Source organism: Nyctereutes procyonoides, unplaced genomic scaffold (assembly GCF_905146905.1).
Source record: "Nyctereutes procyonoides isolate TBG_1078 unplaced genomic scaffold, NYPRO_anot_genome, whole genome shotgun sequence".
NCBI classification, from domain to species: domain Eukaryota; kingdom Metazoa; phylum Chordata; class Mammalia; order Carnivora; family Canidae; genus Nyctereutes; species Nyctereutes procyonoides.
The window spans coordinates 61013514-61027373 of NW_026575126.1; positions in this window are offsets into that span (position 1 = coordinate 61013514).

Genomic DNA, 13860 nt, shown 5'->3' on the forward strand with positions numbered 1-13860 from the left:
TGGGCCTTGAATGCACAACCCCGAGATCAAGAATTGCACGCTCCACTCACTGAGCCAGCCAGGCACCCCTCTCTTAGGCTTTTCTGATACCTTAGGACATATCTTGGTAACAAATGCACAGTATAAATTGAGATCAAGCACAGGTGCTCGTACAGTTCAACACTATGACAGCTTGCTGCTAAGATGCTGAGTGTAGTTCCCAGGGTAGGAGATCTCAGGGTGCTTGCTGCCTCTGTACAGCTGGCTGCAAAACAAACACTGAGGGCTATTTTCACTTTTCACCATTTTTTTTTTTTTCAAAAAAGTGAAGATCCTCTTTGGATTTCTTTCGGTTAGCGAAAACGAGTACTCACGTAGGCCTTTCCTAAAAGCCAAGTGGCATAATGCAAACTTTTGAAAAGCATGGGATACCCATATATTGATTTTCTTACCAATAATATAGGCTAATAATATACAACTCTAGTAGTCCAGTTTCCCTAGAAAATAGACGTCTGGGCAGAGCCCACATGTTTGTGCCTTACTGGGAGGTACGATCCCAGGGCAGCAAGAGCAGAGGGGATGAGATGTGATTAGGAAGGGAGGAAATACAAACACAGGGATGCACAATCCACTGGAGTTAATTGATAAACTTGCTAACTTTAGCAGGTCCACGGAGACAATGAAGGTAAACTTGGTGGCAGACTCGTTAACACAATCCTGGAGTTTCCTTTTTTTTTTTTTTTTTTTTTTAATCCTGGAGTTTCAATTTGTTTGTTTAAAAGAAGCTCTATGCCCAACGTGGGGCTTGAACTCACAACTCCAAGATCAAGAGTCACAATTCTTGGGGTTTCTAAGTCCCCTCAAACATTCATTCGTAGGCATTTGCCTTTCCAAGGATAAAGGACCATTTATACAACAAAACACTCAGCAAAATGAGGCAATGGACAAAGATAGGAAAGAAGAGAGAGGGTATAGTTTGGTTAAAACAAAACACGCATGCCATGAACACACTAGCCTACAAACCACTGCAATTCAGTAGTTCTCAAAGACTTTGGTTTCAGGACCTCTGTACAGTCTTAAAAATTATTGAGGAAACCAGAATTTTTATTTGGACTCTATCAATATTTACTGCCTTTGAAATTAAAACTCAGAAACACTTAAAATTACTTATTAAATCACTAAAAAAAATCTGTTACAGGTTAATGTAAGTAAGATTTTTAATGAAAGATATTTTTTCAAAAAAATAGTGAAAGAATGACATTGTTTTAAAAGTGAAAAGAGCAGGGGAGCCTGGGTGACTTAGTGGTTAAGCATCTGCCTTTGACTCAGGTCATGGGGAGCCTGATTTTCCTTCTGCCTCTCTCTCTCTCTCTGTGTCTCTCATGAATAAATAAATACAATCTTCGGGATCCCTGGGTGGCTCAGCGGTTTGGCACGTGCCTTTGGCCCAGGGCAGGATCCTGGAGACCCGGGATCGAGTCCCACGTCGGGCTCCTGGCAAGGAGCCTGCTTCTCCCTCCTCCTGTGTCTCTGCCTCTCTCTCTTTCTATGTCTATCATAAGTAAATAAATAAATATTTTTAAAAAAGTAAATAAAATCTTTGAGAAAAAAAGTGAAAAGAGAGACATTTTTGCAAACCTCGCTAGTGTCTGGATGAATAGACTACAGCTGGATTTCTCATATCTGCTTTTGCAGCCAGCCTTTTGAAATATCATTAGTCAAGTAGCCTTTTGAAACCTATATTGTACACTTGACATCATGAAAATACTTTTGGCCTTAGGCACCCCTTAAAATGGTCTTGGGAACCGCTTCAGAAGTTCCCAGACCATATTTGAGAACTGCTGCTCTAAGACAACAATTTTTTTCTTTTTAAGTAAACTACATCCAATTTGGGTCTCAAACTCAAGACCCTGAGATCAAGAGTCACATGCTCTATTGTCTTAGTCATTTCAGAAGCCCCTAAGACAATAATTCTTAGCCCTTTCTCCAACTCAGCAGACCTGAAAAATAGGGTTTGTTCCTTTAAGTATGTTGATGCAAAATGAACAAACCTTTCAGAATCCCTAAAAGTAAGAAAGATAATTTTATTTGAGCCCAAGTTAGGACAGCGGCTTGGGAAACACAGTCTTCACAGGGAAGAAAGTGCTCCAGAGAATGAACAGTTCTTACAGGGCTATATACTTTTTTACATCTTATAGAAGTCAAAAGATTATAGATTAATATATAGGCAGAAATCACAAGTTTTAATGTCAAGGAATTCAAGGAGTAGGAGCACTGACCATATCTTCCGAATAAGATGGCTTTCCTTTAGGCTACTCATTTACAAAGGAGGTGTTCTATTATGCTGTGTGGGCCATAAAATAGGCTTTTGTTTACTTGTGTTAATCTTTATAAAGATTTTATTTTTGAGTAACCTTTACACCCAACACAGGGTTCAAACTCACAACTCCAAAATCAAGAGTGATATGCTCAGGGTACCTGGGGGGTGGTTCAGTTGGTTGAGTGTCCAACTCTTGATTTCAGCTCTAGTCCCAATCTTGGGGGCATGAGATGGAGCCCCATGTAAGGCTCTGTGCTCAGTGAAGAGTCTGCTGAAGATTCTCCCACTTTCTTTTGCTCTCAAATAAATAAATAAATCTTTTTCTTTTTTAAGATTTTATTTATTCATGAGAGACACAGAGAAAGGCAGAGACACAGGCAGAGGGAGAAGCAAGGAGTCTGTGGGGAGTCTGATGCAGGACTCAATCCCAGAACCCTGGGATCATGACCTGAGCCAAAGGCAGATTCTCAACCACTGAGCCACCCAGGTGTCCCAATAAATCTTTTTTTTTTTTTTTAAAGATTAGTAAATCTTAAAAACAAACAAAAAAGAGTCTCACACTCTACCACCACCTGAGCCAGCCAAGTGCTCCTGGTTTTTGGTTTAAATAAAATTTATGTAGTCATGCTGACTTAGAAATCTAAAATGGCTTCCCTTATATATCAGGCCTTTAGAGAGTTTTATCTGTCATCAAATAGCACAGTGGCTCACCAAAGCCATGGATCTTGTGAGAGGAAGGGGAACACTTTCCTCTAGGAAGACAGATTGAAATTTCTGAGGGGTGTAAGCTGTAAGCACATTTTGCAAAAACTGCCCAGAGGATTCTGGTAGTTATTCTAGCCCAAGATATGCTTGCTTGAGAATCACTGCTCTAAGCTTCCTAACAGCCAACAAACACAAAGACGGGGATCCCTGGGTGGCGCAGTGGTTTGGCGCCTGTCTTTGGCCCAGGGCGCGATCCTGGAGACCCGGGATCGAATCCCACATCAGGCTCCCGGTGCATGGAGCCTGCTTCTCCCTCTGCCTGTGTCTCTGCCTCTCTCTCTCTCTCTCTCTCTCTCTGTGACTGTCATAAATAAATAAAAAATTAAAAAAAAAAAACAAACACAAAGACGGAAACCCAAGCAGAGTCTTTTTTCCAGATACTAGGACAGAAAATAATTTTCTGGGGTGCCTGGCTGGCTCAGTTGGTTGAGTGTCTGCCCTTAGCTCGGGTCCTGGTCTTGGGGTCTTGGGGTCCAGCCCCATATTGGGCTCAGCCAAGAGCCTGCTTCTTCCTTCCCTGCCTTCCACTTGTACTCTCCCTCTCAAATACATAAATAAAAAATCTTTATTAAAAAGATAATTTTCTCCTGCAGGTTCAAATGGAGAGGAAACTGATGTAATGAAATCTTCCCCAACAACACCATTATGGCAAAAGCAACGGAGAGTTTCATGAAGCTGGTTTTCATAGTGCCGCTTAATGGCAGCCAGTAACCCCATAATCAAACCACAAGTCAATAAAATAATTGTATGGTAGTTGCCTCTGGGTAAGAGGCGATACATAGACACATAACGCAGTTCTCTGCTGGTCGGATCAGTGGAAGGGGAAATTACACATCAGCTAATATATTCATTTTCTATTGCCGAGGTAACAAATAACCATACAATTAGTGGTTTAAAGCTACGCAAGCTTGTTATCCTAATTCAGAGGATTAGGAATCTAACATGGAGCGGCGCCTGGGTGGCTCACTTGATTAAGCATCTGTCTTCGGTTTAGGTCATAGTCCCAGAGCCCTGGGATTGAGCCCTGCATCAGGCTTCCTGCTCAGCGGGGAGCCTGCTTCTCCCTCTGCCTCCCCCACCCCACCTATCATGCTTGCCCTCTCTCTCTCTGAAATAAATAATTAAAATCTTTAAAAAAAAAAAAAACACCTGACATGGATCTTGCTGGTCTAACATCACCCTAGGTGTCATCACGGCTGAGTTCCTTCCTGGAGGCACTAAGGGAGAATCCATTTCCTTGCCTTTTCAGCTTCTAGAGGCTGCTCTCATTCATTGGCTCCTTGTTCCCTTTCTCTTTGGAGCCAACAAGGTTGCATCTCTCTGACCCTTTTTTATTTTTATTTATTAAAGATTTTATTTATTTATTCATGAGAGAAACACACACACACACAGAGAGAGAGAGAAAGAGAGAGAGAGAGAGAGAGAGGCAGAGACACAGGCAGAGGGAGAAGCAGGCTCCATGCAGGGAGCCCGATGCGGAACTCGACCCCCGGACCCCAGGATCATGCCCCGAACCCAAGGCAGACACTCAACCACCGAGCCACCCAAGGTGTTGTCCCTCTGACCTTTTTTTTTAAAGTAGGCTCCAGGGACGCCTGGGTGGCTCAGGGGTTGAGTGTCTGCCTTGGGCTCAGGGCGTGATCCCGAAGTTCTGGGATCAAGTCCCGCATTGGGCTCCCTGCATGGAGCCTGGTTCTCCCTCTGCCTGTGTCTCTGCCTCTCTCTCTGTCTCTCATGAATAAATAAATAAAATTCTTAAAAAAAAAAAAAAAAACGCACATCCAAGGTGCGTTTTGAGTTCACAACCCTGAGATCAAGAGTCAGATGCTCTGCTGACTGAGCCAGCCAGGTGTTCCTCTATGACCTTTCATTTGTCTTCACATCTTTCTGTCTGACCAAATCAGGAAGGGTTCTCTGAGTTTAAGGATTCACATGATTAATGGGCCCACCTGGATCCATACTCTTGGGACGGTTGCGTGGCTCAGTGCTTGAGCATCTGCCTTTGGCCCAGGGTGTGATCCTGGAGTTTTGGGATCAAGTCCCACATCAGGCTCCTGTGAGGAGTCTGCTTCTCTCTCTGCCTATGTCTCTGCCTTCTCTCTGTGTCTCTCATGAATAAATAAAATATTTAAAAATAAATAAAGATCCATATTCTCAATCACATTTGCAAAGACCTTTTTACCATGTAAGGTAAAATATACTTTAAAAATAAATAAACAGGGGCTGCCCGGTGGCTCGGCAGTTTGGCGCTGCCTTCAGCCTGGGGCATGATCCTGGAGACCCGGATCGAGTTCCACATTGGGCGCCCTGCATGGAGCCTGCTTTTCCCTCTGCCTGTGCTTCTTTCTCCGTGTGTGTGTGTCTCTCATAAATAAATAAATCAAATCATTTAAAAATATATAAATAAATAAATAATAAATAAATAGGGAAACCGGGGTGGCTCAGTTGGTTGAGTGTCTGCCTTCAGCTCAGGTGGTGGTCTTGGGGTCTTGGAATTGAGCCCCACATTGGGGTCCCTGTTCAGCAGGGAGTCTGCTTCTCCCTCTGTCTCTCCTCCCCGCTCATGCGCTCTTTCAAATAAGTAAATAAAATGTTTTTTGATAATTAAAATAAATAAATAAAAGGTAAAAAAATAAAAGTAGCAGTATTGGCTAAAGCTAAGTGCAAAGCTGTATTATGATCTCCAAATACTTCTATGATTACATACAAGAGAAATGAGTGCACCAAAAGCCATGAGCATAGCATAGTGCCCATAGCATCTTTATTCACAAGAGCCCAAACCCAGAAACAACATAAATGTCTAGTAACAGGAAAATCGACAATTTATTATTGTGGTGCATTCATACAAAGGAATACTATGCAGCAATAAAAAAGAATCACTGATATGTGTGACAGTATGAATGAATCTCACAGAAATTATGTTCACTGAAGAGAAGTATCATACTATATGATTATATACAACTTAAGAAAAAGCAAAGCTAGGACACTTGGGTGGCTCAGTGGTTGGACGTCTGCCTTTGGCTCAGGATGTGGCCCTGGAGTCCTGGGATCGAGTCCCACATCAGGCTCCCCTTGAGGAGCCTGCTTCTCCCTCTGCCTGTGTCTCTGCCTCTCTTTCTCTGTATGTCTCTCCTGAATGAATAAATAAAATCTTTAAAGAGGAGGGGAAAAAAGGGGCAGCCTGGGTGGCTCAGGGGTTGAGTGTCTGCCTTGGGCTCAGGGTGTGATCCCGAAATTCTGGGATCAAGTCCCGCATCAGGCTCCCTCCATGAGTCTGCTTTTCCCTCTGCCTGTGTCTCTCATGAATAAATAAATAAATAATCTTAAAAAAATAAAGAGGGGGGAAAAAAAAGAAAAACTAGGGGCATCTGGGTGGCTCAGCCTGTTAAGCGTCTGTTTTCCGGCTCAGATCCTTATCCCAGGTACTGGGATTGAGCCCCGAATGGGGCTTCCTACTTAGTGGGGAATTTGCTTCCCTCTCTCTCTAACCCCCACTTCCGCTCTCTCTTCCTCACTCTCCATCTCGAAAAAATAAATAAAATCTTAAAAAACAAAAACAAAGAAAGAACAAACAAAACTAATTGATATTGCTAGAAGTCAGAATAGTGGTTACCTCCAGTGGAAGTATTGACCAGGAAGGAATATAAAGGAACTTGTTAGAGTGCATGAAAATTCTATATCTTGATCTGGGTGTTGGCTACACAGGTGTACACAAATGCAAAATTTCATTAAGCTGAACCTTTAAGATTAGTACACTTTATGCGCTTTACTGTCTGCTTATTATGCCTGAATGAAAAGAGACAAAACACATTTTGCAAGTAAGTGAATTCCAAGATCAGTTAAGGATAAACTGAACCAGATCCAAAAGTGCTTTCCTAGACCACAAACTTTGGTAGAAGGTGGCACATTACATCAGATACACAGGAGAGTATGTTATATAGTTTCTGAAAGTTTAGCCAAAATCATGAGACCCTTTAGCAACTGGAGAAACAATAAAAGCATGCTAAAGCAAAATTGTTGCTATTACATTCTTGATAAAAAGATAATTTCTTTAAAAAAATGTGGTAACAGGTTACTTATTTTCTGAAATGACTTTCTCACTAAGAAGGTTGTTATTATCACTGACCTAGAAAAAAAAAAAGACCTTCTTCAGACAATCCTTTAAAAATATTGTTTCTCTTGTAGGTCAATCACTTCTTAATAAAACTGGAAGAAGAATATTCTTTCTCTCAGCCAAGCTTTTGAAAGGTGCTGAATGGAGGGAGCAGGAGACCGTTTCACAGGTAAAGGGCAGAGCCACATCCAGGTCACATAAGCTAAGGTGGGCAGCACTGCATCTCCTTGTGACGAGAAAATGTGCACAAATTTGAAGTTATTCCACTTCTGGTCAGAGTTGCTCTGTGAAAATCCTGTGGGCAGGACCATATACCATATGTCTTCTCAGAAAAGAATCTGGAATATCTGCTCAAATTAGTCCCAGAATGGGTGTCATTAGAGAGCAAGCCTACAAATATTCCAGTTTGGAAAATGTTAAAGCACATGTAACCCCTTGAAGGCTGCTAGATAAGATAGAGGATATTAAGTTAAACCTCAGGTAATCAATGAATAATTTTTTAAAAGACTTTATTTATTTATTCATGGGAGACACAGAGAGAGTCAGAAACATAGGCAGAGGGAGAAGCAGGCTCCCTGTAGGGAAGCCTGATGCAGGACTTGATCCCAGGACCCCATGATCACACTCTGAGCCAAAGGCAGATGCTCCACGACTGAGCCACCCAGGCGTCCCTAGATGTAATTGTTGTTCTGTGTTTTTATTTGCTAAATCTGGCAATGCTATTACATTGGCCATGATATTGTCATGCTGAGTTACTGTGTTGTCATTTCTGCTTGGAAGAATGAAACTTTCTGGAGTGGGCTCCAACATTGCTTGAGGTAGGGTCTAAAATGCACGGTCCAAGTCCATGTTCCTTGGTGGAGTGATCCTCTGAATGGGGATATTTGAAAAATTATTGATAAAGTTGACATATTGACTGTCCTCCGATGCCTAGTTAACTGGTAGGAGCCTCCTCGTGCTCCCTCTTGTGGCAGGAAGAGTAACTACTACTTCCATTTCACTGTCACACCAGCACCACCTGCCTCCATCACCTGGTCTCCAGGGATCTTGCTGGTACCACATCCCCACGAGTCTCCCAACCTTTCTCTCAATATAGCCCCTGAGCAGCTGAGGACTATTGAAGCCAGAAGCCAGAAATTGCCCTAGGACTCAGCATTTTGGTCTCCAATGAGTTGCCCTACTTTAAGAGTACCTCACTTTGGGTCACCTGGGTGGCTCAGCGGTTGAGTATCTGCTTTGGGCTCAGGGTGTGATCCTGGGGTCCTGGGATAGAGTCTTGCATTGGGCTCCCTGCAGGGAGCCTGCTTCTCTGCCTCTCTGTGTCTCTTATGAAAAAATAAATAACATCTTTAAAAAAAAGAGTACCTCATTTTATTTATTTTAAAAGATTTATTTATTTTAGAAAAGGGAGGAGAGGCAGAGGGAGCCAGAGAGAAAGGTTCTCCTGCACAAAAGGGATGAGTGTGGCTGAGCCAGTGCTTTCCCTGGGGGTGAGAGAGGAAGCCAGGAGAGGATGGAGGTGAGGGTGAGATTTTTTGAGAAGTGGCTTGAAGCAATAGGGCCCTGACTTGGAGACCTGAGCCAGGAAGCTTTCTGGACTCCTCTGGTAAACATGGGACATGGGGCATGATGGGAGCTCAGATTCATAGCATAGCAGCTTTCTCTCCTGTGGATTGTTTTTGTTTTCTGAATTCTAAATGTCTAAAATGAGTGTATGAGGGAGCGCTTGCCTGGCTCAGTCAGTAGAGCATGGGACTCTTTTTTTTTTTTAATTTTTATTTATTTATGATAGTCACAGAGAGAGAGAGAGAGGCAGAGACACAGGCAGAGGGAGAAGCAGGCTCCATGCACCGGGAGCCCGATATGGGATTTGATCCCGGGTCTCCAGGATCGCGCCCTGGGCCAAAGGCAGACGCCAAACCGCTGCGCCACCCAGGGATCCCATGGGACTCTTGATATCAAGATTGTGAGTTCAAGCCCCACGTTGGGCTTAGAGCCAACTTAAAAATAAATAAATGAAATGAGTGTATGAGGAAGAAAGCTGTAGGTAACAAACCCATTCAGACTATCTTACTACAGAAACAGGTACAGGGGTGCCTAGGTGGCCCAACAGTTGAGCTTTTGCATTTGGCTCAGGCGTGATCCTGGGTCTGTGATGGAGTCCCACATCAGGCTCCTTGCGGGGATCCTGCTCCTCCCTCTGCCTACGTCTCTGCCTCTCTGTGTGTGTCTCTTGTGAATAAATAAATAAAATCTTAAAAAAAAAAAGAAACAGGTACATCATTATCAGGATATTGACGGTGTCTCAGTGAATCCCAAGAGCTCCCCAAAGACTAGAGCTACATAATGCTGGACTTCTAGACCTGTACTATCCACTACAGAGGTCACCACATGTGGCTGCTAAAATTAAAATTAAAATTAAAATTGATTAAGCGGAAATTGAAATTCATTTCCTTAGTCACACTAACCACATCTCAAACGCCCAATACCACATGTGGCTAGTGGTTCCCACACTGGACAGCAAAGATGTAGAACATTTCTTTATTGCAGAAAGTCCTACTGGACAGTGACTGTTCTAGATTATCTATCCAGCCTACAATAACCATTGTTCCAATCCGCTTCCATGGTCCACAGGAGTGGGATCTTGGCTATGACATAAAATTTTAAAATTATTTGCCCCTGCTTAAAACATTTTCTGTGGGTGGAGGGCCTAGCTATTGCTGTTGGAAAAGCATGTGACTCTTGATCTGGGGTTCCTGATTTTGAGCCCCATGTTTAGAGATTACTTAATTAAAAATTAAGTAGAGATTACTTAAATAAAAAAGATTACTTAATTAAAAAAATAAACTTTATGGGACATCTGGGTGGCTCAGTTCGTTAACCTTCTGACTTTTTGTTTCAGCTCAAGTTATGATTTCAAGGTTATGAGATCAAGCCCCATGTAGGGCTCTGCACTCAGTGTGGAGTCTGCTTGTCCCTCTCCCTAGTCTCCCCCCTAAAATAAATAAATAAAAATTTAAAAAACCTAAAAAAATAAATAAACTAAAAAAAATCTTCTGTGGCTACTCAAGTCTCTTATAATTAAATTAAGTGCCTTAATATGGCCTACAATGCCCAGAAGAAATGTCCTTCACTCCTTTTTCCAATATCATACTATCAGCCATTTTGGAAGACACAACCTCGGGATGTCTGGGTGGGTGGTTCAGTGATTGAGGGTCTGCCTTCGGCCCAGGACATGATCCTGAAGTCCCAGGATTGGATCCTGCTTCGGGCTCCCTGCCTGGAGCCTACTTCTCCCTCTGCCTGTGTCTCTGCCTCTCTCTCTTTGTGTCTCTCATGAATAAATAAATAAAGTCTTAAAAAAAAAAAAAAAAAAGGAAGACACAACCTCTCTTCCCTGGCAAGTTATTGGCCCAGAACTATTGACTCAAGCTGGGCTGATCAGAGTGTTAGAATGGATGGTGTTCTGCAGCTGATCTTGGCTGGCTCTGCCCTCAGATAGATCATTATTTCTCATAGTTCTTTACAGAGGAGCACCTGCTTTGTATCTTCGTTTTGGAATTCGGTTAGCTCCTTTGGTAGTTGACCTATCCTAGAAATCATCTTAAATTTCTGATCACTGAAGTCCACTGCCTGGATTAAGTTAGTACAGGAACTGTCTAGGGTATGACAGGCCCATTTGTACTTAGCTCCAATTAGCTCATAGCAGAAACCATGTGGCTTTCTGATCCTGTTTTGCTGTTCCACAGAGGACGTCTCTTAAGAGATTTGGCTATAACCAGAGATTCCAACTTGATTTTTGCCCTACTTTCAGATTGATTTAAAAAATTATTTATTTATTCATGAGAGAGAGAGAGAGAGGCAGAGACACAGGCAGAGGGAGAAGCAGGCTCCATGAAGAGAGCCTGACATGGGACTCGATCCCAGGTCTCCAGGATCACACCCCGGGCCGAAGGAGGCACTAAACCACTGAGCCACCCGGGCTGCCCCAGATTGATTTTTATAATATATCATAGTTCAGGGACACGTGGGTGGCTCAGTGGTGGAGCGTTGTCTTCGGCTTAGGGCGTGATCCCGTGTCCAGGATGGAGTCCCACACCAGGATCCTTGTGGGGAGCCTGCTTCTCCCTCTGCCTGTTCTTTGCCTCTCACTCTCTCTCTGTGTGTGTCATTCATGAATAAATAAATAAAATCTTTAAAAAATTAAAAAAAATATAGGCCACAGTTCACTGGTTTTAATTCTAGTTCAGGAGTTGGTAAACTGGTTCTCTGGCCAAATCCAGCCATCAACCTGTTTTTGTAAGTAAAGTTTTATTGTAACACAGCTACTCCCATTCATTTACCTATTGCCTCTGGCTGCTTTTGTGCTTCAAAGGCAAGGTTGAGTACTTGTGACAGAGATCTTTACAAAGCCTAAGATGTTCACTATCTATGCTTTACAGAAAAGGTTTAACATACTCTTATTCTAGATGGTCAACTTATAGACCAAATTCCTTTTTTTTTTAATCTTTTTTTTTTTTTATGATAGTCACACAGAGAGAGAGAGAGAAAGAGGCAGAGACACAGGCAGAGGGAGAAGCAGGCTCCATGCACCGGGAGCCCGACGTGGGACTCGATCCGGGGTCTCCAGAATCGCGCCCTGGGCCAAAGGCAGGCGCCAAACCGCTGCGCCACCCAGGGATCCCATAGACCAAATTCCTATTTGTTTATTTATTATTATTATTATTTAAAGATTTATTTATTTATTTATGATAGACACAGAGAGAGAGAGAGGCAGAGACACAGGCAGAGGGAGAAGCAGGCTCCATGCCGGGAGCCCGACACAGGACTCGATTCCGGGACTCCAGGATCGCGCCCTGGGCCAAAGGCAGGCACTAAACCGCTGAGCCACCCAGCGATCCCCTATTATTATTATTATTATTATTATTATTATTTTACATTTTTATTTATTTATGATAGAGAGAGAGAGAGAGAGAAGCAGAGACGCAGGCAGAGGGAGAAGCAGGCTCCATGCACTGGGACCCCGATGTGGGATTCGATCCTGGGTCTCCAGGATCGGGCCCTGGGCCAAAGGCAGGTGCCAAACCGCTGCACCACCCAGGGATCCCATTATTATTATTTTAAAAGATTTTATTTATTTATTTATTTATTTATTTATTTATTTATTTGAGAGAGAGAGAGAGAGAGAGAGAATGTGTGAGCTGGAGGGAGAGGGAAAGAGAATCTGAAGCAGATCCTGCACTGAGTGTAGAGCCCAACTTGGGGCTTGATCCCATGACCATGAGATCATGACCCAAGCTGAAAACCAAGAGTTGGCCTCTTAACCAACTGAGCAACCGAGGCACCCCTAAATTATATCATTTCTAAAGATTATCAATGAATAAAACAAAGATCACCAAAGTTTGAAAGAGCTTTTTAGCTGAATATGTTTGACAGAAGAAGAAATTCACTGGGAGGGAAAGGTCAAGAGTTTTGTGTATTAGGAAGGGGTTTTCATGGTAATATGCTAATTATGAATGAAAAGTGAACACTTTGGATAGAATGGGATGAATCCATAGGTCTGACCCAGTTGGTTAAAACAAGTCCCATTGTTCATTAATCAGGAAGGAATCTTCAGTTTGGTCCCATAAGGGTCTGGCAACTGGAAGTCACTTGAAGTCTACACCTGTTTATTAGCTTCAGCTATTGGAACCAGTTGTGGTGAAATACAATATTCAGTTCTGGTATCTCTTAGACAAGTATTGCTCTAAATGGAAATCTTCCTTTTTAAGAGATACCTCAGGGACCCGGCAGACTCAGTTGGTAGAGCATGGGACTCTTGATCTCAGGTTATAAGTTCGAGCCCCACATGGGGTTAAAGTTTACTTAGAGAGAGAGAGAGATACCCTAAGTATGTTTCCTGCCTATTTTAAGATACTATTTGAGATTGCTAGTGTGAGAGCTGACCAAGACAAAAAAGAAGAGGGAAGACGGTGATAGCTATTTCTTTTCTTCTTTCTTGCTAATCAGACCCCAATTTTGTTCAGCTACTGGGTAGGCAGCAATATGTTCATGAATGTAGGTCCCCTAACTCTGCCCAGGAGTACATGACTATGGCTCTGAGCCCCTTGGGGTTGACGCTGTTCCTCTTTACCAGAAATTGGTCAAATTCTAACCCATGGAAAGTCTGCTGCGGCTTCTGAGAAAGACTTTCTTCTCCTATTGAAAAGAAAAGTCTGGGATCCCTGGGTGGCGCAGCGGTTTGGCGCCTGCCTTTGGCCCAGGGCGCGATCCTGGAGACCCGGGATCGAATCCCACGTCGGGCTCCCGGTGCATGGAGCCTGCTTCTCCCTCTGCCTGTGTCTCTGCCTCTCTCTCTCTCTCTGTGACTATCATAAATAAATAAATAAATAAAAATTAAAAAAAAATGAAAAGAAAAGTCTTGGGACTTCTGGGCATCTGCCTTTGGCTCAGGTCGTGATCCTGGAGTCCCTGGATCGAATCCCACATTGGGCTCTGTGTATGGAGTCTGCTTCTCTCTCTGCATATGTTTCTGCCTTTCTCTCTGTGTGTCTTTCATGAATAAATAAATAAAATCTTAAAAAAAAAGAAAAGAAAAATCTTTTCAAGCAGAAAGGATCATTTTCACGTGGCAAAATAATACTACCCGGCATTGTGATTGAGGAGAGCCATGTGACTAATT